Raw genomic sequence first — 24,115 nt, forward strand, 5'->3', positions numbered from 1 at the left:
AGGGAGGGAGGGAGGGAGGAAGGAAGGAAGGAAGGAAGGAAGGAAGGAAGGAAGGAAGGAAGGAAGGAAGGAAGGAAGGAAGGAGAAACTGTCGTGCAACCCCAAAGGCATATGGTGTGAATCCACCAGCTGCCCCGCGGTAGAAGAATGAACAATCTCCTGTGCAGTTTCCTGCCTCTGAAAATGCACTGGAGGGTCAGCTATGGGTTGGTTCTGACTTGACACGCAGAAACAACACACATTTATAAAAAGCATTAAAGAAGTAGTTCCAGATATACGGAAATATTTTTAGTGCAATAACACAGTAATGCTTTGTGTCACAAAGGAGTGCTGATTGGATTGTAAACTGTTGTCGTTGTTAGGTGTCATCAAGTCCACATTGACCCATAGTAGCCTACGAACAACAGATCAAAACCTTGTCCTATCTGCACCATCTTCACCATCTTCCTCTCCTTCACTGGCCCCTGGATCTTTCCCATCATCATGTCTTTTTCCAGGAACTGGCTTCTCCTGAGAGCACAGCCAAAGCACGTGAGACAAAGCTTCACCATCCTTGCCTCTAAGGAGCATCCTCACTGCCCTTCTTTCAAGAGAGATTTGTTTCTTCCTTTGGTTTCCCATGGGCTATTCAAGACTGTTGGACACCCCATAATAGTTTTACAAGGGTTGGTTCATAACCACAAAACTACAAGTTATAAGGATATATGAAAGTTGTATATTTGTAACTTGAGAACAGTCTTTTTGTTATTAGGTGCCATCAAATAGCCTGCGACTCATAGAGACTCTATTTACACTAGCTCAGAACCCTGCCCTATCCTGAGCCAATTTCCTCATCCCCCACAGACCTAACCCCATTTCTCCAGTCACTGAGTCAATCCTTCTCAGTCCTGGACTTCCTCTCCTGAGCTGTCTCTCCACCTTTCCAAGCATGATGTCCCTCTCCAAAGATTGGTCCCTTCTGGCCATGTGCCAAAAGTATCTGAGATGGAGCCTCAAAATCCTTGCCTCCAGAGAGCAGCGTGGTTTCACCCTCTCCAGGACAGACCTGTTTGTTCTCCTGGCAGTTTACAGTATGTCCAGCACTCTTCTCCAGCAATAGAACTCAAAGGCATCAATTATTCTTCTCTCATCCTTAGTTATTTCCCATCTCTTGGATGCAGTGTCCTGAATCAGGTGCACCTTAGTCTCCAGACTGACATTGTTGCTCGTCAGTATTTAATTTTTAAAAAAACACAACACACACACACAACCAAATCAAATATAACTAAACCCAGTACTACTGAGTAGACTCTGACTCACACCAGGGACAGAGCAGAAGTGTCCACAAGATTTACAAGGCTGTGAATCTTCATGGAAGCAGATTGACTCATTTTTCTCCCATGGAGTTGATGGACTCAAACCACTGACCTTTTCCTTAGCAGCTAATTGCTTTTAGCTGCTGTGCCCTCAGGGCTCCCTTTGCCTTCTGTGGCTTTGATTAATCACAGTCTCCCTGGCAGATGCACTTCCACACTCTTGTCCACCCTGGTCAAGAAAGCTGGGAGAAGACTGGACTCCAAAGTCAAGAATCACAGCCATCCTGACTGTAGGTTTGGGGCAGATACAGCCCTTAGCTGGGGCTTCCCTTCCAGATGGCCAAGCACTGTTTTCTTCCCTCCTGTGTCCTGCACACAATGGGCCAGGGGACAGTCATGTTTTCAGAAATGATTTGCCAAAGCCCTGTCTGAATTCGATCTCCAGGGTCAATGGATTCAATCCTTCGAGCTGCCTCTGGTCCAGTGGGTTAGGACTGAGAAGAAGACAGTGTGAGATGTTTGCGTCCTCCTAGTTTCATTGTTCAGGTTTCAAAGTCACTCTCCTTAAACCCTGCAGAAAGCCGTTAAGGACAAGCAGTGTTATTTACTGTCAATATAATTGGTCCTTTGTTAGTACTAGCCCACCACCACCATCAGGGACCAAAGCAGCACGTCAGTGAACTGGACATCCACCCTGCTGAGGGAACAAAGAAGGCGGCCTCCCCTTCTTGGCATATGTGCATATTAAAAAATTTATCGAGCCCATTTTAATATCCTTCAGCTAATGGGAGGATTTTAAGACCTTCCTAAGCATAAGAGTAGTAAATCTGGTTCCGCTTTCACTCAAATATTCAAAATAAAAATACCTCTTGATGTTGAGAGGAGAATCGCCTGGCAACTGGCTCCAGTTCCAGCATCTCAGTCCCCGACAACATCAACAACAACAACAACAACACAAAACCGCATCGTAGCAATGAGCCCGTAACAAGCCTCTAACTCAGTTTCTACCTTATCCCAAAGGTATAGGGAATAGCACTGCTTTTCTTAAAATATCAAGAAAACATCATTTGCTCTAAAATGTCCCTAAAACCAGGTCTAAATTGCCAATAAAGGCTAGGTAATTGTATCAGCATGGATCAGAAAGCATTTCTCAGGCCAGATGAAAGAGTTTGCAGGGTTGACATACTCGAAAGCTACACGGGACTCCATCCTTAAGATACAATCCATGTCAGAAGGGGGAAGACAGAGATTTTTAACCCGACACAATTTCCCTTTCAAAATCCGACATCCTCTGCTTCCACATACCTCACCCCTGCTTTGTTTGATCCTAATTTGTTAAACTCAATTTCTATTACTTATTTAATATTGGCTTGCTCACAGTTTGTATGCATTGTGTTTCACTCTACCGCTCACTTACTTTTTGTTTCATACAATCATTCCCATTCATTATACATTTATAAAATTAGTCACCTTTGGACTATGCCCACCATTTCCCCGTCTTTTCAGATTCCTGCCAGATCTTCCCAATTTCCTTCACCCCCTCCTTCCACCCACCAAATTGTACAGCTGTGTTTTCACCCCTAACCGTCCCCACCTTTCCAACCACAACTAAACGGATCAAGAAATCCTATTACGTTCACACAATGGAATGCTATGAAATACTCAGGAGCAACAATTAAAATAAAACAACCCTACTATATAACTTGAGAGAAACTGGAGAGCACTATGCTGAGTGAACTCACTCGATCTCTTAAGGCAAGTACTGCATATGACCTTTCCTTTAAAAATAGAAGGATAACTAGTAAAATAACTATGGGGATCTAAGAGAGGAAGAGGTGGGAACAGAGGGGTGAGGGTGGGCAGGGGCGTCAACTCAGTTTCAGCTGAGAAGATGTCTGTAATCGAAGGTTAAACTTAGGAAGCTTCCTGTCTGGCTGTGAGAAGTTGCATTTTCTTCCTGCCCTCTTGAAGCCTCTGGTTCTCAATTGCTTAATTATTCCTCTCCCTGTGCAGGTTAATGGCATCTGCACAGGAGAAGGCAGAGAATGCTTGGGTGGTTCTGCAGCTTTGCAATATGGCCAGCCTCGCCCTCCACCTCAGAGCTCCGTAATCACTTGACTAGCAAACACATATACAGTATAAATATTTAAGAAAAAGTAAATTCCATTAAGCTGCTGTGTGATAGATGCAGTGGTAGGTACTTATCTTTGAAATATTAAACTCTAGACATTTATATCCATACAAAAAAGAGTTTCCTGCCATTTGATGAGAATTATGTGCCTGGCACTAATAAAATATTAAACTCCAATTTAAAAGATAAGTATCTTATCCACTTTTTTCATAATAAAACATTTTACAGTGCTCAGGAAAGCCAATATGCATCAGAATTTCCATACAATACTGTATTTACCAACTTTTGCCAAAGTTTTGCATCTGCATTTATCCGTGGCTGATTTTATACCTGAATCCTGATTTTTTCCCCCCAATGACATGGCTCATTTCAATAATGTGTGATCGGAGGTGGGCACACAGCCTTTGTTTTTTTCATGTATGGTAATGCCCATGTTTTTGGTCAGTGGCTCTCGATGTCACTTAATTAAATGGAGGTGGCCACTAAGATTGTATTATCCTTTTTGGTCCCCATTATATAAATTAATGTCAAACTGATGCAATGTTTCATGTTTAAAATAATAGATACAAGTGTTAAAAATTATAGCCTGCAGTTTTCCTATTTGACAGTGCATTATTTTCAGCTGCAAATGTCAGTTTCTAACCCCTGCCAAGAATATTGTGGAAAGGGCAATGAGTAATAAGTGTTAGTTATCAAATTTAGTGTCTTTTGAAATGTGCCCAGTGCTCCCAGCATGGGGGTGGGGCAGTAGGCAGCACACGAGTGGGGATCCATATAGTCTCCGTTTTCAGGGCTTGACGGAATAAGAGAGGGAATGGAACGGTCCAGCCAGCCTTTCCAGAGCTGCCCTGGATGGCAGTGGCCTGGCCCTGGCTGACGCCTTATAAAGCCCGCAATGGACGATGTCCTCAGTGTCCTTGGGATAAGGGTATTTGAAAGCATAGAATGACTAAAGCCTTGGAACTACCTGAGACATCAGAGTCTTTCAGATAGCCTCACCTAATTTGACCAGACTTCAAAAGATTAATAGTTCAAGTCCACAGACTTCTCTGAGGGAGAAAGAAGGACCCTCCAGTAAAGATTTATAACTTCAGAAACCCAATAAAGGTTCTCTATAAGTTGAAATCAACTGCAACAGCAGGGGGCTTTAGTCTTTTCATTAACATTTGATAATAGTGTTTTCATTAAAATAAGATGTCAGTGGTGCAACCAGTGTGGAAGGCTGTATGGCACTTTCTCAAAAGTTGCAAATGGAGATACCATTTGACCCAGCAATTCCACTACTGGGAATATACCCCAAAGAGTCCATAACTGACATCCAAGTAGATATATGCACACCCATGTTTACTGAAGCTTTGTTCACAATAGCAAGGAGTTGGAAACAACCTAAGTGCCCATCAACAAACAAATGGATAGAGAAGCTGTGGCACATTCACACAATGGAATGCTATGCTGCATTGAAAAACAAGGAACTCAATGCAATATTATTCAGAATGGGTGACTCTGGAGGGCATTATGCTGAGTGAAGCATCTCAGTCACAAAAGGACAAATACTGCATGGTGCCACTGTTGTGAAAAAGGACTGGGGCTGGGGAAAGACTGAGAAAGATGGGTTCAATAATGTATACTGCATTGAAACAGATGAGGGAGAAAACTGTTTAAAAGGGATATGTGATTAGGTATTTTTGTCATGACAGAAGTCTAGAGCGAAGGCTATATGGTGGAGTGGCCCTGGGGGAGGGTTTGTAAAACAATGAAACCATTTTTCTTTTACTTTTCCAAAAGGGTAGTGTAGTAGGGGGGAGGGTTAGGAGTGGAGAAAAGTGCAACAATGAATGAATGGAAATCCAAAATCTCCGCAAACTTTTACTGACATTAGTAATAAATTTAAATTTACAAAAATATGATGTCAGATGCAGAGGATTAAGGATTTCTCCTTTGTCTTGGATCTTGATGCAATGGCCTTGACAATGGCTGGCATGTCCTTGACACCAGAGCTCCATTTCATTCCCCTACCAAGGGAGGGTCAAGGGAGCTCCAGGGCCTTAGTGCTAAGGAGCTGTGCTGCCCACCCAAAGGCCCTCGGTTCAAACCCACCAACCACTCAGTGGAAGAAAGATAGAAAATGTCTTCTCTTGGGATTTACTGCCTCTGAAAAATTTGCTGGAGAGTTAGCTATGAGTCATTTCCAACTCGAGGGTGCAATAACCACCATGAGCGATGTGGAAGCTTCCTTTTTCCTGCAGAGACTGACTGATGAAAAGGATTTCTATTAGCAGCTGCCTGCTTTTTCATCTTTCTTTTGAGAGATATTAAAAAAAACCCAAACAAACCTCAATCCTGACTTAAGAAATTCAATTACTCAAGAGAATGATTAGATGCAAAAACCTGTAAGAGATAAATATATATTTGAATATATATTTATAAATATATAAATATATTTTAAATATTTTAAATAACTAAAAAAAATCTCTGGGGGCAAACCTTGACCCTCAGGGTCAGGTCTGAGAGGTGAAATGTCCATGCCATGTCTGTGTAAATGAACTCACAAGCAAACAAAATACGTGCATGCGTGTAGCGTTATTACCAGTTGCTGTCAATTCTATTCCAATTTGTGGTAACTCCATGGGGTTTTCAGTGAGTGAGATGTAGAAGGGCGCTGTATTGGCACAGTCCCTAAGGAGCTGCACTGCTCACCTAAAGGTGCCATGGTCAAACCCACCAGCAGCTCCGAGGGAGAATGATGAGCAATTTCTTCTCGTGTGGTTTACAGCCTCCACAAAGGGTCAGCTCTGAGCCAGTTCTAACTCAACAGCAATGAGTGGAATTTTTTTGAATCATGTGTCCAGGTCTTTCTCAGAGGTGCCCGTGGCTGGGCTGGAGCGGTCAACCTTTATGCCATCAAATGAGCATGGTAATTATTGACACTACTCAGGACACCTTGCCAAATGGTTCTAGCAAATCGCCAGAGACATATTGAGTCTTCAGTGTGGTGTCCAACGCCACAAATTGCGTGTCACCAGAAGAGATCTTTGCTGCTTGTATACGTCCTGGTCTTGGGAAGTTGTGGCTGAGGCAGGATAGGCAACGTGAGCTTGCCTGGGGCTCACAGACCAGCCTCTACCTGATCAACGGTTACCAAGTTGACCTGTAAACATTATCAATTCAGCCCCTCAAAGCACTGCCTAATTTTGGCAAAGAGAGTATGAGTAACTCCCATAGAGATTCATATCTTACAGGCAAAAAGACAAGGGATTTCATTGGGTGTGAGATCTGAGGAAGGAGTTGGTTTTTGTTTGTTTGTTTTTAAGTTGTCATCGTATAAGGGACCCTGTGTATACAGAATAGAGCTGCATCCCAGGTTTACAATGCTGTGACCTCTCAGAAGCTGATCATCAACTCGATCTGAGGCACCTCTGTGTGCATTTGAACTGCCAACCTTACAGTTAGGAGTTAAGTGCTGAACTCTTTGTACCATCCTGGCTCTACACGATGAAGCACTCAGAAGTATGTTTATGTTGTCTTGAGAATGCTAAGCTGAGTGGTCATGTCTTTCTGCAGATGCAAGGGGCCGTTGGCAGCAGTGACAAGTGGCTGCAGCACTGGTTGGCTGCGGTCGCTAGTTCATTACTGAACACGAGCGTCTACACTCTCCCCTTTCCTCCCAGGAGATGAGCAGTAGTAGAGTTTCTTATTTTTTTCCTCCCCTTCTAAATTACTGCAGAAACAATGGCCTGCAATTATCATCACGTTTGAAAAGCATCCACTAATTATTCTCAGGATAAACTGCACCTCATACCTATGATATCTTTTATGAGTGAATCAGTGTGATGCCTGGGCATGCGATGATCCCTTCATATTGCAACACTTGGTAGCAATAATTGCTCTGTGAAAAGTTCCTTAAAAGCCTGGCCTGCTGGGTTTCTTCTGGGTAGCTGTTTTTAAGGCCGATCTTCTTGGGGCAGGGGAGAAAGGGAGGTGGCATGACTTAAGCTCCTTAGGTGGGACTTGTAGCCCAACAGAAGCCTGGTTCCACCACTCACTTGCTGTGTGATGGCAGGAAAATGTCATTACCTCTCTGTGCCACAGTGCTCTCTCCTTATCTCCAACAGAGGTTCCACCATTCACTGGCTGTGTAATGGTAGGTAATTTAATAGCCTCTCTGTTATGCACTCCATCTCTTCAAATAAGTGAAGAGATGATACTCTTCACTTGGGAGTAGCTGAGCATCAGATATTCCAAAACATGTAAAGCACTCAGAGTACTGTCTGGTCCAAGGGAAATACTGAAAAGAAAGAAAAGAGAAGAGAAAAGAAAATCCTTTGTTGTTATACTGGTGTGTGAATCAGATGCTCCTGTAAGCGTGGACCTGCCAAGGTTTCTCAAATAGCCTCTCCAATGAGGGAGGATGTTGCACTAAAACAGTGCTACCTGGGCTGGGACTCAGGGAGTGGTCAGATTGTAGCCAGCACGGTGACTCTGGGAACGCATGGCAACCTTAGAAACTCTGAGTTGTTTTCTCTTCTACCTGAGTCTGTTGGGGAAAGAGATCACAACTCTCACTGAAACTCGAAACTAGGGTACTGTGCTCCTAGCCTTACCGAGAGACTTGAACAAAACAAAACCTAGAGAAGGATTTTGAAAAGTGAACTGCGTGAAGAGTGTGCTGTTTCTAAAATGTATGCTCATAGATGACCCCGAAGCATTTATTTGAGAGCTCTGGAGGTGTAGCTATAGTGCGTCGTGCTGCACACCCGAAGGTCTTGCAGCTCCTGGACTCGAATCCACCACTGGTTCCTCAGGAGAAAGTTGGGCAATCTCCTCTGTCAGGACGTACAGCCTCTGAATCTCCAAAGGAGTTGAAGCCAACTGGCTGGTAGTGAGTCAGAGTTAATGGATCATTTAGCACCACATGTTCCTTTAACCCCAGAACACAGTCCTTGGATGCAACCTGGCCTGGGCTCTTAGCAGGTTCTGTACCTGCCTCTCATCTGGTAGAGAGTATGTAACTGACCATGAAGCATCGCTTGGAAAACCCCCAGTTATTTCTTATTGCTCCAGGAACAAGCTAAAAATACGTGGGATTCTCCGTCTTTGAGTCTTGACTGTCTTTCCACCCCCACACTTGGCCTTTTCTCTTTATAAGAAAGCTCTCGTGGACTAATGAGTAGGGAGTATGCTGTTAACTCAAAGATGATGCCTCTCTGGCAGCTTGAATCCCCCAGCCCCTCCAGGGGAGAAAGAGGTGCAATTTCCCCCGTGGGCTTTGAGTCTCTGCAAACTGCCAGCTTTGAGTCAGTTCTGACTCAGTGAATTTTGGGTTTTTTTTACCCACAGGAGTGGAATCCACTTCTTAAACCACATGCCTCTGGAAACTCTATGAACTTCTATAAATGTTGACAGTTACAGAAAGGCTTCAGGCCTTTGGTTCATAGGGTCACTATGAGTCATGTTCAACTTGATGGCAATCAACAACAACTTTATAAGGAGTTCTCATGGCATAGTGTGAGTGTGGGTGCTAACCAAATGGTCAACAGTTCAGTCCACCAGGTGCCCCGGGAGGAAATGTTTTGCAGCTGTTAAAATCTGATGGACCAGTGAGGATCCACTGAAAAGGTCAATGGTGAATCATTCTGTAAGACACAATGTATGGGGACGATCGTAAGAAATAATGTGAATGAAAAATTTAAAAAAATAATAAAATGTGAAAAACAATTTCTGATGGAGTGTCACTATGAGTCAGAACTGGCCCAAGAGGGTTGAATTTGGTTTTGATTTTAGTTTTCTCTTTAGATTCCAGCCACTTGTCATTCCTGGAAGATTCTCTGTCTCTTGCTGTCATTTCAGGGTATTGCCATATGAAGGAGAAGGACTTTGGAAACAGACTCCTCAAGTTTGAATATGGATGCTGTGGGGTCTTGAAAAGGTTACTCAACTCCCCTTGTTTTCTGTTTTCCATTGTTTTTATTGTTATGTGTCATTGAGACAGAATCAACCCATAGCCGACCCTCCAGCTGGCTTTCAGGTGTGGTTAATCACACAAGAGAAGAGTGCCTATTTTTCTCCCTCAGAACAATTGATGGATTCGAACCACATATGTTTGCATTAGTAGCACAATTCCTTACCAGTGGATCTCTAGGTAACTTTGTTCTCCAGAGGTGGGTCTTAGAAAGAGTGTTTCCTGCACAGACTTTGAAGAGAAGTACCTGAGTCTACCCTGCAAAAAGATTAAAACTCTGAGGAGGCCTTTTTCTCTGTTCTTTATGTGCACTTCTTCTGTCAAGGACCACTTCAAAGTTCTGAAGAGCATGGATGTCACTTGGAAGACTAATGTGCTCTTGACCCAAGACAATAGTCTGCACTGATAGGAAGTATTCTACTAGAGGTCAAGTGAAATGAAAAGAGAAACCAGTGCCAAACTTTAAAACTTCCCCCCCCCCCAAGCTAAAATGAGCTTGTGTGGAAAAAGATTTCACTTAAAATGTATGAAAGTGCCAATATGAGACTTATTTTGACATACACATGTTATACGATCTATCTCATTTGTGGGTGGGATTTTTTTAAGTCTAAAGTTGCTATGAGTTATAATCAACTAGACAACACCTAATATATTTTAATTAAAGTGCTAATTTTTATATAAGAGTACTGAATATTCCATAGATAGCCAAAATATTCTAAATTGTTCTATATACACATCGAAGTTATATAATAAATAAGGAAGATGGAAGATGAATCAATGACTTTGGGTTGTGGTGTTGGCAAAGAGGAGTGCCAAAAGAACAAACAAATCTATTTTAAAGGAAGTGCAGCTGGGGTGCTCCTCAGAGGCAAGGACAGTGAAGCTCCATCTAATATACTTTGAACATGATGTTGTTGGCATATAAAGACATCATTCTAGGAAAAAAAGAGGGGCAGTGAAAGAGAGGAAGGTCCTCCACAAATGGACTGATGCAGTGACTACAACACGTTTTTGAGGATGGCTCATGTTTAAGCAAGGTTCCTATCTATTATTTACAAAACAGCTATGAGTAGTCTGGTGGCCTAGAGGGTAGGGGGCTGCACCGTCAGCCCGAAGGTTCAAATCAACCAGCTTCTCGGGGGGAGAAAGATGGTCAATTTCTCCCTTTTTTAACTTTTTACTGCTTCTAAAAACCCACTGCAAGGTCAGCTGTGGACTGGTTCCAAGTCAACAGCATATAATGAAAACAAGTAACAGTCAATTCAATGGCACCAACTGCATCCATCTACTGAAGTCTCTGTCCCTGTCTGCAGGGCTTTTTCTCAGCAAGGCTCCCTCCACCAGAAACCCTCCTCACATCGCCTAGTCTTTTTCAGAGGATCTCTGTGGCCTCATACTTATCTGGTTAGTGTCATAGTCTTTGAGCTCTGAGAGTGGAGGGAGGTGAAGATGAGATTCTCAACTGAAGGACAGGATGAGACTTTGCTATAAAACTGTCCATTTCCAAAGTCCACCTTGAGCTCCCCACATGGTGATGCCTCCCAGGAAGTGTCCTTATAGGACTTCAAAAAGGCAGAGAAGCCCAAAGACAAACTGGTGCAGACATTTTTACTGTGTGAATTCCAATAGTCTGATTTGTGACTGGAAAGTTACCTTCAGAAATGTTCTGTCTTGATCTCTTGCAACATAAGAAATGGGGAGAGAGGAGGAAGAGAAGAAGATTCAGAAGAATAGGAAAAAGAAGAGGGAGAAAGGTAAACAGAAGGGAATGGGGGATAGAGGGAATGGGAGAAGGGAGGATGAAGGGGTGTCAGCTTTCCTGGGCTCTAAGGTGTGTAAGGAAGAGCCAGCAGTTCATTTTTCTCTGTGTAACAACAACATATGATGCTTCAAATCTGAGCTCTCTGTTCCACCAGACAGAGACAGAGTGAGTATTTTCAGTCTGCCTTTAAAGTAATATTAATGCATACGTCTCTTCTCTGTTTGCACAAGCAGTCTATGGACTAACAACTACCATTCCTATGTCTGTAGTTAAGTTGAATTCATGCATAAGTCAGAACAATCACGTAGAGTTAATATCTAACATCAGTTAGTAAAAAATGCTTGTCTTCATATACAACATCATATAGTGTACTTTTTTATGTGCATGAAGAATTTACAAAAAGCATTTCTAGATTATACTAAAATTCCTTTTACATAATAACCTGGCAATAATAATAATAATAATAATAATAATAATAATAATAATAATAATATTTTGATGTATTTCACAAAGTAGAATGTACTTGTTACTACGAATCAGTGTGTGCACTTCAAATTTTTAATGAAATAGGCTTTGCTGAGATTGGTTCGTGCCTGCAGATTGTATGCGAGTCAGATGCTTGTAACCTGGGGCTGCCGGTATAAGACTTCTAGGCAAACTCGAGTGTTTTCACACACTTCTTTCTTGAGAAGGACGCTTTGCATATGTATTAAGGCCACTTTATCAGAATGCACACACAGAGAAATGACACATCTCAGTGACAGCACCTTGGTGACAGATAACTCCACACAAAACATGCTTTTGAGAGGAAAATAGGAGCAGGGATAGAATTAAGGGCCAGTGAGTGAACTATAGCATGTTTGGAGCAATGAGACACAAGTTGGAGTGGCTAAATTTCCCCTCCGGCGTGAGTCAGATGACAACAGGAACTCTCTATCTACCTGAATTCTGAGGTGAAGTTGCTGGATAATGGTGTCTTTGATGCTTTGTGGTCTCATCAATGAGGTGCACAGTGAACCCCACCTAGTTGTTGACATCTGGGTGCCCACACAGCTTGCCTCTTCTTCTGTCAATTGCCTCTGGACTTGCAGATCTCATTGACTGAGGTTCTTCTGCTGGACCAGCTCAGAGGAGGATTCACCTTGAAATTCATGCAGCTTATGTTTGGGGTGCTCACTGCTTGGTAGGGTCCTGTGAATGCCAGGAGAGATGGGGGTTCTAGATGAGGAAAGGCCAGCTGGCCTTCAGGAAGCATCTCCATGTAAGCATTTCTGAGTCTACAGTTCTCAGGAGGGCCTGATCTCCAACACCTCAGTAATGCATTGTGACTCATTCTTCTCATTCTTAGTAAACATTCATTTTCCATATGAACATTTTCCATTAAGACAGCACTGTGAAAGGGGCCCTTCCACTTCAAGACAAATATAACCTTTTAGAACTTTATTCATTCAGGTTTTGAGTGTTTGTTCCATGACTTATTTCTCCACGGATATAGGAGTTGGAGTTAATTATTCACTGTGGTGTCTCTACTCCTAGGACCTCAGCACCCAGTGGGGATAAATGGTGGATGAACAAATGAATTATTATCCAGTCTGCCCATAGCTTTCTCTCCTACATCGAATACATCTTTTAGATCTCTTGAATTACAAGATTCCTTTTGAAATACAAAGTGATTGGTGAAGTATTATTGGTGAAGTATGTTTTGTGTCTCAGAAATTGTGTCAAGTCCTGAGATACAGCATCTGGGATGTGGTCCCTGACCTCATGGAGAATATAGTTTTGTAGAGGGCAGAGCGATTTAACAGAAAGTCACACAATTATAAATAAGAATTGTGCCATATAATTTGAGGATTCATATGAAGAACATAAAAGAGGATTCAGACAATCGCAGTAGTTCTGCTGACAAATAGCCAAATAGCCAGACTGTCAAGACCCTATTCACATCTCGTATGTGTTCTTGGGCCTGCTGATTGTTGGTCCTTTCCTGGTGCCTTGGAGGGTGGACACACTCAGAACGGCTCCCTGCTCCTTTTGACCCTGAGGGCATCAGCCTTTCTGTTTTCTTATAGCCGAAAGAAAGGCATTTCCTGGCACTTCCTCACCTCCTTCATCACACACGTTAAAGTGAACAAGTGCTTTGGAGCTCAGCTATTAATATTACCAGATGAGGTATCTTCTTTTCATCATTGTCTAACTAAGTGATTGCTTTCAGTAATTGTGGGGAAAGAGAATATACCAAAAGGGATTGACATGCCACCAAAAGTGAGGAAGGTAGAGTTTGCTGTTGGAAATATCTGTACTAACTCAGAACCATCACTGCTGTATGACGATGCTGAAGATTCTTTTATCATTAAACTTCTTACAACACAATGCACAGATACTGTTACTGTTGCCCACCATTGAGTCCGTTCTGGCTCTTGGGTCCCTACAGGACAAAACAGAAACCCCATTGGGTTTTCAGGGCTGCAATCTTTATGAAAGCAGATTGCTATGTTTTCCTCCCATGGAGCACTTAGTGAATTCATACTGTCAACTTGTTGGTTAGCATCCTAACCACTGTGGCCCAGGACTCCAAAGAGTTAGAGATGTTGTTATTATGTACTGTGGAGTCAAAACGGACTCATAACTGCCTCTCCAACGAGTTTCTAGAGGCAGCAATTTGCACAGGAGGAGACTGCACATTGGTCTCCTGCAGAGCCGCTGGTGGATTTGAACTGAGTTCCTTAGGGTTGGTAGCACATGAATAGAGAAAGAAGCAGAGATCTGGATAGATAGATACAACTTTCTTGACTATTCAGCCATCTGGAAATGGTCCAGATGCTAGCAAAGTGGGTGGCTAGAAGTTTAAGTCTACGATGGAAATTTATTTACCTCTTGATTCCGAAATGCTGCTGCAGGCATATACAGCCATGCTCACACATGTACTGTATTTCTGTCACCCACTGGGGGGCAAAGAACACAGGTGGGGGCATCTTTATCATTTATGTCCAAGTAAGGAAATGAGTCCTGTTACTGATTGCATGAGCCAGTACCAGAAATGATCATGAACTCAATAATTAATAATTAATAAATAAAGCTTTTCATTTGCTTTCATGATGTAGCTGCTGCTGCTCAGAGATATATACCCAGAGATAGGTACTTGTGACTGTTTAAACTCTTCCGCGTTCCCTGTTCTTCATGTCAGTACTTGACTGAGGCATATGGGTAACAGAGGTAAGACAGGAGCTGCCACAGATTGCCAGGGATAATTTGTGAGGGAGCAAAATAAACGGAATGCAATTAACCCTATTGTCAGCAGTTAAGATTCATGAAATGACAGGTGTACCCAAAGTGCGAGATATCAGAACTGTTTGTTGTTAAATTCTCAGTCTAGAACTCTATTATTTAACTAAGCAATCGCAGCAAACTCAAGATATTTCTGATCAAGTGTCTCCCTGGGTATTAAGTCTATCATCATTGCAATACATTCATTTCCCCCCTATTGGAGATGTTGATGATGCCCCACCTTTTCACTCTCTCTAGCCTGGTAGCTTCCCTGTGTCTTCAGGAGAGAATCTGTAATTGTTGGAATATTCCTTGCCATCCTTCATTTGGAATTTATGTGGTAATTTCAGCAAAACCGAGACCTTGTGCAGCAGTTTTCATCTTTTTTTCAAGGCTGCCTCTATTTCTTGAGATGCTGGAGGGTTTCCAATTATTCCTTCTGGTCTCTTTGGATGTGAATTGTAACAGATCAGCTGAGAGTCTCAGTTCAACATTGTTAAGCTTATCAATATAAATATAATGTTAAACCCCTTTTAGATAATTGGAGCTATGTGTGAAAATGTGACCAATTTTTGCATAAATTGGTCCTCCACTTCTTCCTGGCAAAGATAGAGGGAGAAAGGGAGAGACCAAGCATATGCGAGGCCAGTTTGCTTCTTCTAAAGGACTTTTCTACACCTTGAATCCATGCACAGACTTTGTGGTGGCTAACAGTTGGAAACCTGCACAGGTTATGCAGAACCATAAGGTCCTTTGCCCTTTTGAGCCAATTTCTTTCCATGCCAGGGGCTGTAGAGAGACTAGCAACGAGGCACTTGCGCGTCATACCAGTGGGGAAGTTGCAGACGGGCTTGAGAATTAAGCGTCTCTGCTTGGACAGTTATCAAATTCAAACAACCAAATGGAGGAGCTGACGCCCATGGAGAGACGAGAGAGAGTGCTGGGGGAAATCCTGGAACTAACTCACTCCATTTGGAAACCTTGCTGTCATGTCATTTCGGGATCCTGGAAGTGTTCAGATTCTCCTTCCAGCTTCTCTTTTTTGTGTGTCTTTCAGGGGAGGTAGGATGGAGAAGGGGGGGGGGAGCTGTTTTTCCAGTGACAGGTCCTTCTGAGTGGGCTAAGAGGCAAGAGGCAATTTGTATAAAAGAGCTCATAGCATTTTATAGCTTAGGAAGAATGTGTAACAAAAGCAACCCTTCCAACAATACTGAGCTGAATATGCTAATTCTACAAATGAAGACATTTAAAGACAGAAAACAAAACAACGCATCCCTTTCTCCACCCCAAGAAGGTGTTCAAGGATATTCAGAACAACTTCTAAAGTAAATTTACCATGTGGTTTGTAAATGTTGAGGAAGTTCGTTTCTTAGAAGGGGAACTAAGGAAGACATGATTGAGACTCACATGGTGGAGTGACTCTCTAGATCACGCAGGTAGGTGGTTCCTGGCTCAAAGGTAAACAGGTAAAGGTGGTTCAGGGAGAGCCCAGGGCTCTACCCCTCTGATCTTCAGTTATGTTCTGTGACTCTTTTTAGGACCTGGGACAACACCCCCATTCAAATATAACAAAAGTCTAGAAGGAAAAGGTGCAGAGAAGCTGCCCAAATCCTCTCCTGTCCCTACTCTTTGACATTAATGAGATCCTCTCTGCCTTGACTGCCAAGCAGAGCTGTAGGTAGCAAGGAAACACAGTTCTCATACTAGTGACATCAGTTCACTGGAAAACACAGAGGCTACCTTCTAGTCCTACTGATATGACTTCTCAGTTTTGAGGTGCTTTAGGTGGAAACACAAAATAGTTCCCTGAAAGCAGGGGAAAAATGTCCAGAAGTCTTTTAGTTTGAAAAGAGTTATTTTCTGAATAAATGAAAGATTTTTATTTAAAAGTAGGTTTTCAAAATGTGCCCGATATTTAAGGGACCAGAAGTTCCTCCACTCCTCACTATTTCATCTTCATTTGGAAGAGAAGGTAGAGCATAAAAAGGTTTCTTGGACATCAAATGCTCTGTTAAAGCAGCAAAATGAGTTAGGCAGACATGAATCAGAAAACATATGGATTCAATTTTGGTTTAAAAAAATTAATGGGAAAACACATTCTCATCAAACTCAAAACAATGAAAAATATTTTTTAAGCAGGCAAAAAAAATCCAAAATACAGCTGGGTTTGCCCAACTCCACACAGATTCCTAACACCCAGGATCCACTTCCTCGGTTAGTAAAAACAGCAAGTTGAGCTGAAGGATGTGTGGGGTAAATTAGGCCAGACTCCGAGGTGCTGGCTCCAGTGGCTGGACCACCCAGGACAGCGAACTTACAGAATATTGCTGAGGCTTTGCCACCAGATCTTCTGGTGGTTGGAACTGACTGGCAGGCCCTGGGGATGGGAGAGGCTCCCAGGAAAAACCAAAGTGAAGAAAACAGACGTATTTGTGACAGGTGAGTCAGGCAAATCCACTGACCAAGAATCTCAGAAAGCAGAAAAAAGAAAACAAGCCAAAGTGAAGTTCATATCTGTCCTTCACTGGATGAGTCTTGTCTTTGGAGACCACTTTATCCATCAGGCATAATTCCCACCAGTCCATCCTAAGGTCAAATACATCTTTGTCTTTCTTTTTGGTTTGTAAAATCCTGGTCACTTTGTGCTGCCTCACTTGATGGCTCTTCTGAACCAGGGATGTTTCATGGTGTTCCAGGAATTTCTACTAAAGGCCCAAGAATGATGCCATCAGTCTGTCAATGGGAGTGAAGGGTAATGGAGATGAAGTCTAAAATGTTCCCTCAGATGATCTCCAAGCAATCTAACTGGAGTTCCTGAGATGGTCACAGCTTCCTGGAATGACAGTACCTGCTGCAATTTACTCTTCTCAACCCCCTGAGATACCTCCTTTACCATATCATTCCTATCAACAGAAGATGGAAGATCTTGCTGCTTACAATAAAACAAAAGCTAGTGATTACAGACTCCTTAAAGCTCCTTCCCCAATACCTCCTACTTACTCATTTTTTAAAATCTAATTTCTCTATAAATTTTAGTTAAAATCTCAATTAAATAATTAAAAAAAAACAAAACCAACCCATCACAACCCATGTTTCTGCCCTCCATCCTTTGCCAAAGAGTAGGCCCTCCATCTGCCCAAAGCCAATCCCCTTACCCACCTCCAGTGTGTTCCGGGTCCTTATCCATTTTGTCTTCTCTTGGAACTAGTTTAGATACTCTAGGTGGGATAATTGGCTAAGTGTTTGGCCGCAAACTAAAAGGCTGCCTGTTCAAACTCTTCCGGAGGCACTTTGGAGGAATGGCCTGCAGATTTACTTCTGGAAGGTAAGGTAAGATTACCTTGACAATCCTATTCTACACACAGTGCATCCAGCTGCAAGACAACTTATTTGATTTGGTGTTGATTTAAAACTCTGATTATCTCTACTCCCTGTTCTTCAAATATTTGCTTCTCTGTGAGGGTGTCTTCAAGATAATTTTGCATACATTGTCAGAGAGCCAGACCTGGTATTATCACCTGGAGTGACATACTGTCCTCATGTCTTTGGTGTTCCCATCTGCAAAGTGGAGATAATAATAGTTCTTTGCCAATAGTTCTTGTTTTGAACATTAGAAGAGTTAATATATACATAAAATACTTGTAATTGTGTCTAGCATTTTATAAACATAAAATTAGACTATCTTATCATTCCTACTTTCTTATTGCCAACATTTGAATGTGCTCAAGTCTCTCTTATTTAAGATGAAATTCTCACTCAACTCTTGTTCCCTTCAAACTAATGTCCTCTTTGTTAGTTTACCTTCATTGTCAAATCACTTGGGAGAGTTGTACACTTGCTGTTTACTTTTAATCAGCTCTTTCTCGCTCCTGTCTCCAGAGGGGTAAAGCTCCCACCCTCATTCACCCTCACCTGTCCTTCACTGGAGCTGCTCTCAGTGCATATCTTCTTACCACTAAATTCAAAGGACAAGTTTTACTCACGTCATCTTGCTTCTTGGTGACCTCCTCTCCTTCCTCCAGTACTTCTCACTTGGTTTACACACCTCATTTTGAAGCAGATCCTATTCAGTTTCCCTTCCTTTGCTCATCATAGAAACATGGATGTCCTTTAGAACACCGATATCACCTATATCAACAGAAGTTGACTGCAGAAACTTACTTCCACCTCAGCCTATTCTACCTTGCTGAGCCCTTCTGCAATTGGTCTTTCCAGTGCTCTGCAGATATCTCCACCCAAGACCCACCTCTGTCCTCTGCAAGTTCTTCTTTTCTGAACAAACAAGCAAAATAAACAAATGAATGAATAAATAAATAAATAAAATCCATTGTTGTCAAGTCAATATCAACTCATAGCAAGGCTACGTGCAGGACAGAATAGAACTGCCAAGTAGAGTTTCTAAGACTACACATCTTTTGGGAAATTAACTAGCACATCAGTATTCTTCAGAGTGGCTAGTGATTTGAACTACTGACTTTCTGATTAGAAGCCAAACACTTTAACTTCCATCTTCCAGGAGAGTTTGTATTTATGGAATACATCATCACACATGGTTTGTCGAAACCAATGGTGTAAGGGGCTATTTTGAAAACATTCTTTCTCCTCACATTGATGCTTTCTGCTAGGAACATTTCATATCCCTGACATCTCTCCTGCTCCACAATCACTATTCTAACTCAAGATACTACTGTCTCTCCTCTGGATTACTGTAATCTGCTATCAATTCCTTCCTATTCCTCATCTAGTCTCCCTTGCAGCTAATCTCTTCCCTTCTAAGTAGGGAACACTCTTGTGATATTGTTATTTCTTCTATCTCACCTTCCACCGAAATCTCTTCAATGCTTTTTCTTTGTCCTAAGGATAAAACCCAAACTCTTCAACCTAGTTTTTAAAGATCTTGATATGCCAGTACCTGCTAAGCTTCATCTCACATACTTTGGGCATGAAGTTAGGAGGGACTAGGAGTTGGAAGAACTTGGAAAAAGACATCGTTCTCAGAAAGGTGGAGAGTCAGCAAAAGAGGAAGACCCCCAACCAGCTGGACAGACACAATGATACTGGACACAATGAGGATGGCACAGGCTACAGCAAGATTCTGATCTGTTTTTCGTAGGGTCACTATGAGTCACACATAACTCGAAAGCACTTACAACAGTAACAACCAAGATTGGCTAAAGGAAGTCTTCTCTTCTAATACTGTAAGCTCTAGCTATACATAATTCAGTGGATATTTATCATGTAATGTTCAACATCTTTTCTTTGATTTAGTGATATCAACCAATGTTAATCTACACATTGATTCTTTTTCATACTCATCGGCAGATGGCATGATAGGTATAGTATGTGAACTTGGTAAATCAAGTCCCTAGTGATAGTGTCACTAGTGTCAATGGCCTAATAAGCCTTTCTTACAATGTCTTTCTTATGATGAGTCTTTCTTATGATGAAGACTTAACTGAGCTCTCAGAAACCCAGCTTCCTTTGACTCCTTCCTTGTTCTTCAGCCTTTCTGACTTTCAGTAAGACTTTACTGTTTTTTTTTCCTGAGTAAATTCTTTTTCTTTTGAAATTCTCATGAGTTGCTACATATGAATGTTGGGTAGGCTTTCAAACACACAGGACTCTGCACAAATGGTACTCTCTATACATCAGCTATTCTACAGGAGATAGATGGGCCATCTCCTGTGCAATTTACTGTTTCTGAACATCTGCCACAGGGTCGCCTATGTGTTGGTTCTGACTAAAGGATAGGTAACATACATACGTCATGTGACTTATTCTTCAGATCTTGATTTAAAAATGCCTCGTCTCATAACGTTTCACTTTGACCAGTTTAAATGTCCCTGTGGAGTGCTCCTGCAATACTTTCACCCTTATGCCTTCTGGATAGCTTTAAATATGTTTGCTGCTAAATTGTCACCAATACTCGGACACTCATGGAACATTGGTAAGAAGCTGTACTGCCATCTCAAAGACATGTGGTTTGAATCCACCACTTGCTCCATGGGAGAAGCATGGAAAATTGCCTCCTATGCAATTTGCTCCCTCTGAAAACCCACTGGATGGTCAGCTATGGGTCAATTTTGACTTGACAGCACACAAAAACATCAATTAGACTTTAAGGTGTTAAAAGGTTTCACCCTCATTGCTTTCCCTCATTTTCCCACATAGTACCCTTATCATATGGTTTTGTTCTTGTTAGTTGGCATTAAGTTGACTTCAACTCATGGTGAAGCAGATATAACAAAGCCACATATTGCCTGGCTCTGTGTCATTTCCACAGTCATTGGCATGCTTGAGTCTATTGCTATGGTCAGATGCCTTCCAATCTAGAGGACTTACCTTCCAATACTTCATCATGGTATTAGACAATGTTATTTTGTGATTGATATAGTTTTAATTGATTAATTATCACAAACTGTCCATCTAGCCTTTCTCTCAGATTGACTTAGTTGGGAACTCTGCTGAATTCTGTCTACCTTGGTGATACTACTCATATTTTAAATACTGGAGCCATAATTACCAGCATCAAGCCCATATAACAAATTAATAAATTGAGTGTTGTGTTACAACATAGCTCCCGAAAAATATTTACTGGATGAGAGAAGGCATTGCGGCCTCCAACGTTTAACATTGTGTTCTCTGGATCCTCCTTTTAATGAAAAAAAATTCTCAAAATGAGTCCTAATACTCAAGTTTTAATCAAGTGCCCCACTTTTCCTTAGATCACCTTTTCTACACCTGTCCTTATTCATTGCAAATACAGTTTATAAGAAACATAAATGTAGGCTATACACATGGATTTCACTTGATGGTATACACAAGAATCAGATCAATTACATCAGTGGAAAGCATTGCTGGAGAAGCTCAGTATCAGCTGTGAAAAACTAGGCCAGGTGCTGATTGTGGAACAGATCACCAGATACTCATATGCAAGTTCAAGCTGAAGCTAAGGAAAATTAAATAAAGTCCTCAGGAACCAAAATTTGACACTGAGTCTATCCCACCATCTCAGGAAACAGGTTTGGGGCCTTGGACATTAATGAGTGAAGACACTAGATGAGCTGTAGGAGGATATCAAGAGTATCATCCAGGAAGAATGCAATAGGTCAGAAGAGGAAGAAAAGACCAAGATGGATGTCAGAAGAAATTCTAAATATTGCACTGGATTGGCAAGAAGCCAAAGCCAAGGGAAGAAATCCAGATATTAAGGAGTTGAACAGAAGATTCCTGAGGACAGCACTGGAAGACAAAGTATTACATGAAATGGGCAAGGAGCTGGAGTCAGAAAATCAAAAGGGCCAAACTCGCTTAGCATTTCTTAAGCTGCAGGAACTGAAAAATAAATTCAAGCCTTGATTGCAATACTTAAAGATGCTTTAGGCAGAATATTATATTATCCAGGAAGCATTAAAAGAAGATGGAAAGAGTATACAGAGTCATTGTACCAAAAATAATTGGTGGACACAGAATAATTTAATGAAACAACTTATGAGCAAGAGCTTGTGGTGAGGAAGGAAGAAGTTCTAGCTGTTCTGAAAGAATTGGCAAAAAACAAGGCCCCAGGAATTGATGGCATACCGATTGACATATTTCAACAGACACTGCCCTGGATGTGCTAATCAAGTTGTGCCAAGAAATCTGGAGGACAACCACCTGGAGATCTGTATTTGTTTCCATTCCAACAGAGTGTGAAAATTATCAAACAGTATCATTTATACAGTACCAACTGACTGGAAGAGATCTATATTTGTTCCTATCCCAAAGAAAGGTGACCCAACAGAGTGTGGAAACTATAGAACAATCTCACTGATTTCACATGCAAGCAAGATTTTACTGACGATTATCCAAAAACAACTGGAACAGCACATCAGCAGATAACTACCAGAAGTCCAGGCTGGGTTTAGAAGGGGTCGTGGTACTAGGGATATTGTAGCTGATGTTAGATGGATCTTAGCTGAAAGCAGAGAATACCAGAGGAATGTCTATCTGTGTTTCATTGACTATGCAAAGGCGTTTGACTGTGTGGATCATAACAAACTGTGGCGGACTCTGAGAAGAATGGGAATCCCAGAACATTTGATTTTGCTTATGTGAAACCTATGCGTGGACCAGGAGACAATCATCAAAACAGAGCAAGGAAACACTGCATGGTCCAAAATTGGAAAGGATGTGCATCAAGGATGTGTCCTATCACCATATCTTTTCAATTTATATGTAGAACTGATTATCCGGAAGGCTGGGCTCTATAAGGAGAAGTGTTGCATCAGGATTGAAGGTAGACTCATCAACAATCTGCGTTATGCAGATGAAACAACCCTTCTTGCTGAAATTGAGGAGGACTTGAAGCACTTGCTACAGAAGACCAAGGATGACAGCCTTCAATACGAGTTGAAGCTCAACATCAGGAAAACAAAGATTCTCACCACTGGGCTGATTGGCAGCATCATGAGAGATGGTGCAGTGATTGAGATTGTTGACAGCTTCAGTTTGCTTGGCTCTACAATCAATACTCTTTGTTCCAGCAGCCAGAAAATGAAAAGACATATTATGATGGGAAAGCATGCTTTCAGAGACCTCTCCAAAGTACTGAAGAGCAACGACGTCAGTCTGGAGACGAAGATGTGCCTGATACAGGTCACGGTCTTAGCAATTACTTTCTATGCTTCAGAGAGCTGGACAATGACTAAGGGTGACAGAAGGAGAGTTGATGCCTTTGAGCTATGGGGCTGGAGAAGAGTATTGAATATATAGTGGACTGATAGGAGAACAAACAAGTTAGTTCTGGAGAGTGTGAGGCCTCTTGGAGGCAAGGATTCTGAAGCTTCATCTGACATACTTTGCACATGTTGCAAGGCAGGATAAGTCCTTGGAGAGGGACGTCATGCTTAGAAAGGTAGAGGGACATTACAGGAGAGGAAGACCCTAGAGGGATGGACTGACTCAATCACTGAGGTAATGAGGATAGGTGTCTCGGAGACAATAAAATTGGCAAGGGTTAGAGTAGGGTTTAGAGTTATTGTACACAGGGTTGCTTTGAGCAGTAGGTGACTCACAACAACAAACTCAATTGTCTCTGTAGATGAGCACAATTGCAGTCATATTCACAAACCTGTGTACTTGTGTACGGGGAGCCACAAAACTATTTGGCTTAGAACTAGATAGCATGAAGCATTTCCCCAAAGGCATCCGAAGGTAATGTGTTGTGTAAGAACGGTATGAGTCATTAGTATGGGGAATCAGCAAAGGATCTTTGGCCAGGAGATGAAATAAATTAAGAAGAAATAAGATAGCCTCTTTGACAAAAGGTGCTGGCAAGACAGTGCACCTACTTGTAGAAAATTTGAACAACTTCATACCTCACACCATATATAAAAATCAACTCAAGATAGATCAAGAACCTAGGCACAAGACCTAAAATTACAATGGTCATTAAAGAAAAAAGTCAGGTAAACATAGGCTCCCTAATATATGACATAAATGAATATAACTGAAAATGCACTATTAATAAAGGACGAATTAGAGAATTTGAATTTCCTAAAAATTAAATACTTGAGTTCATTAAAAGATTTCGTCATGGGCTGCACTTTTGAAGGTATGCAGTTTAAATCCACCAGATGCTCTGCTGGAGAAGGAGGGGAAAACTTCTCCTGTGCCAGTCAGATCTGATTCAATGGTACATATCAAGGTGGGGGTGGGGAGAT

The sequence above is a fragment of the Elephantulus edwardii genome, unplaced genomic scaffold, assembly GCF_000299155.1.
Source record: "Elephantulus edwardii isolate Elephantulus edwardi_28Jun2011 unplaced genomic scaffold, EleEdw1.0 scaffold00062, whole genome shotgun sequence".
Classification (NCBI taxonomy): domain Eukaryota; kingdom Metazoa; phylum Chordata; class Mammalia; order Macroscelidea; family Macroscelididae; genus Elephantulus; species Elephantulus edwardii.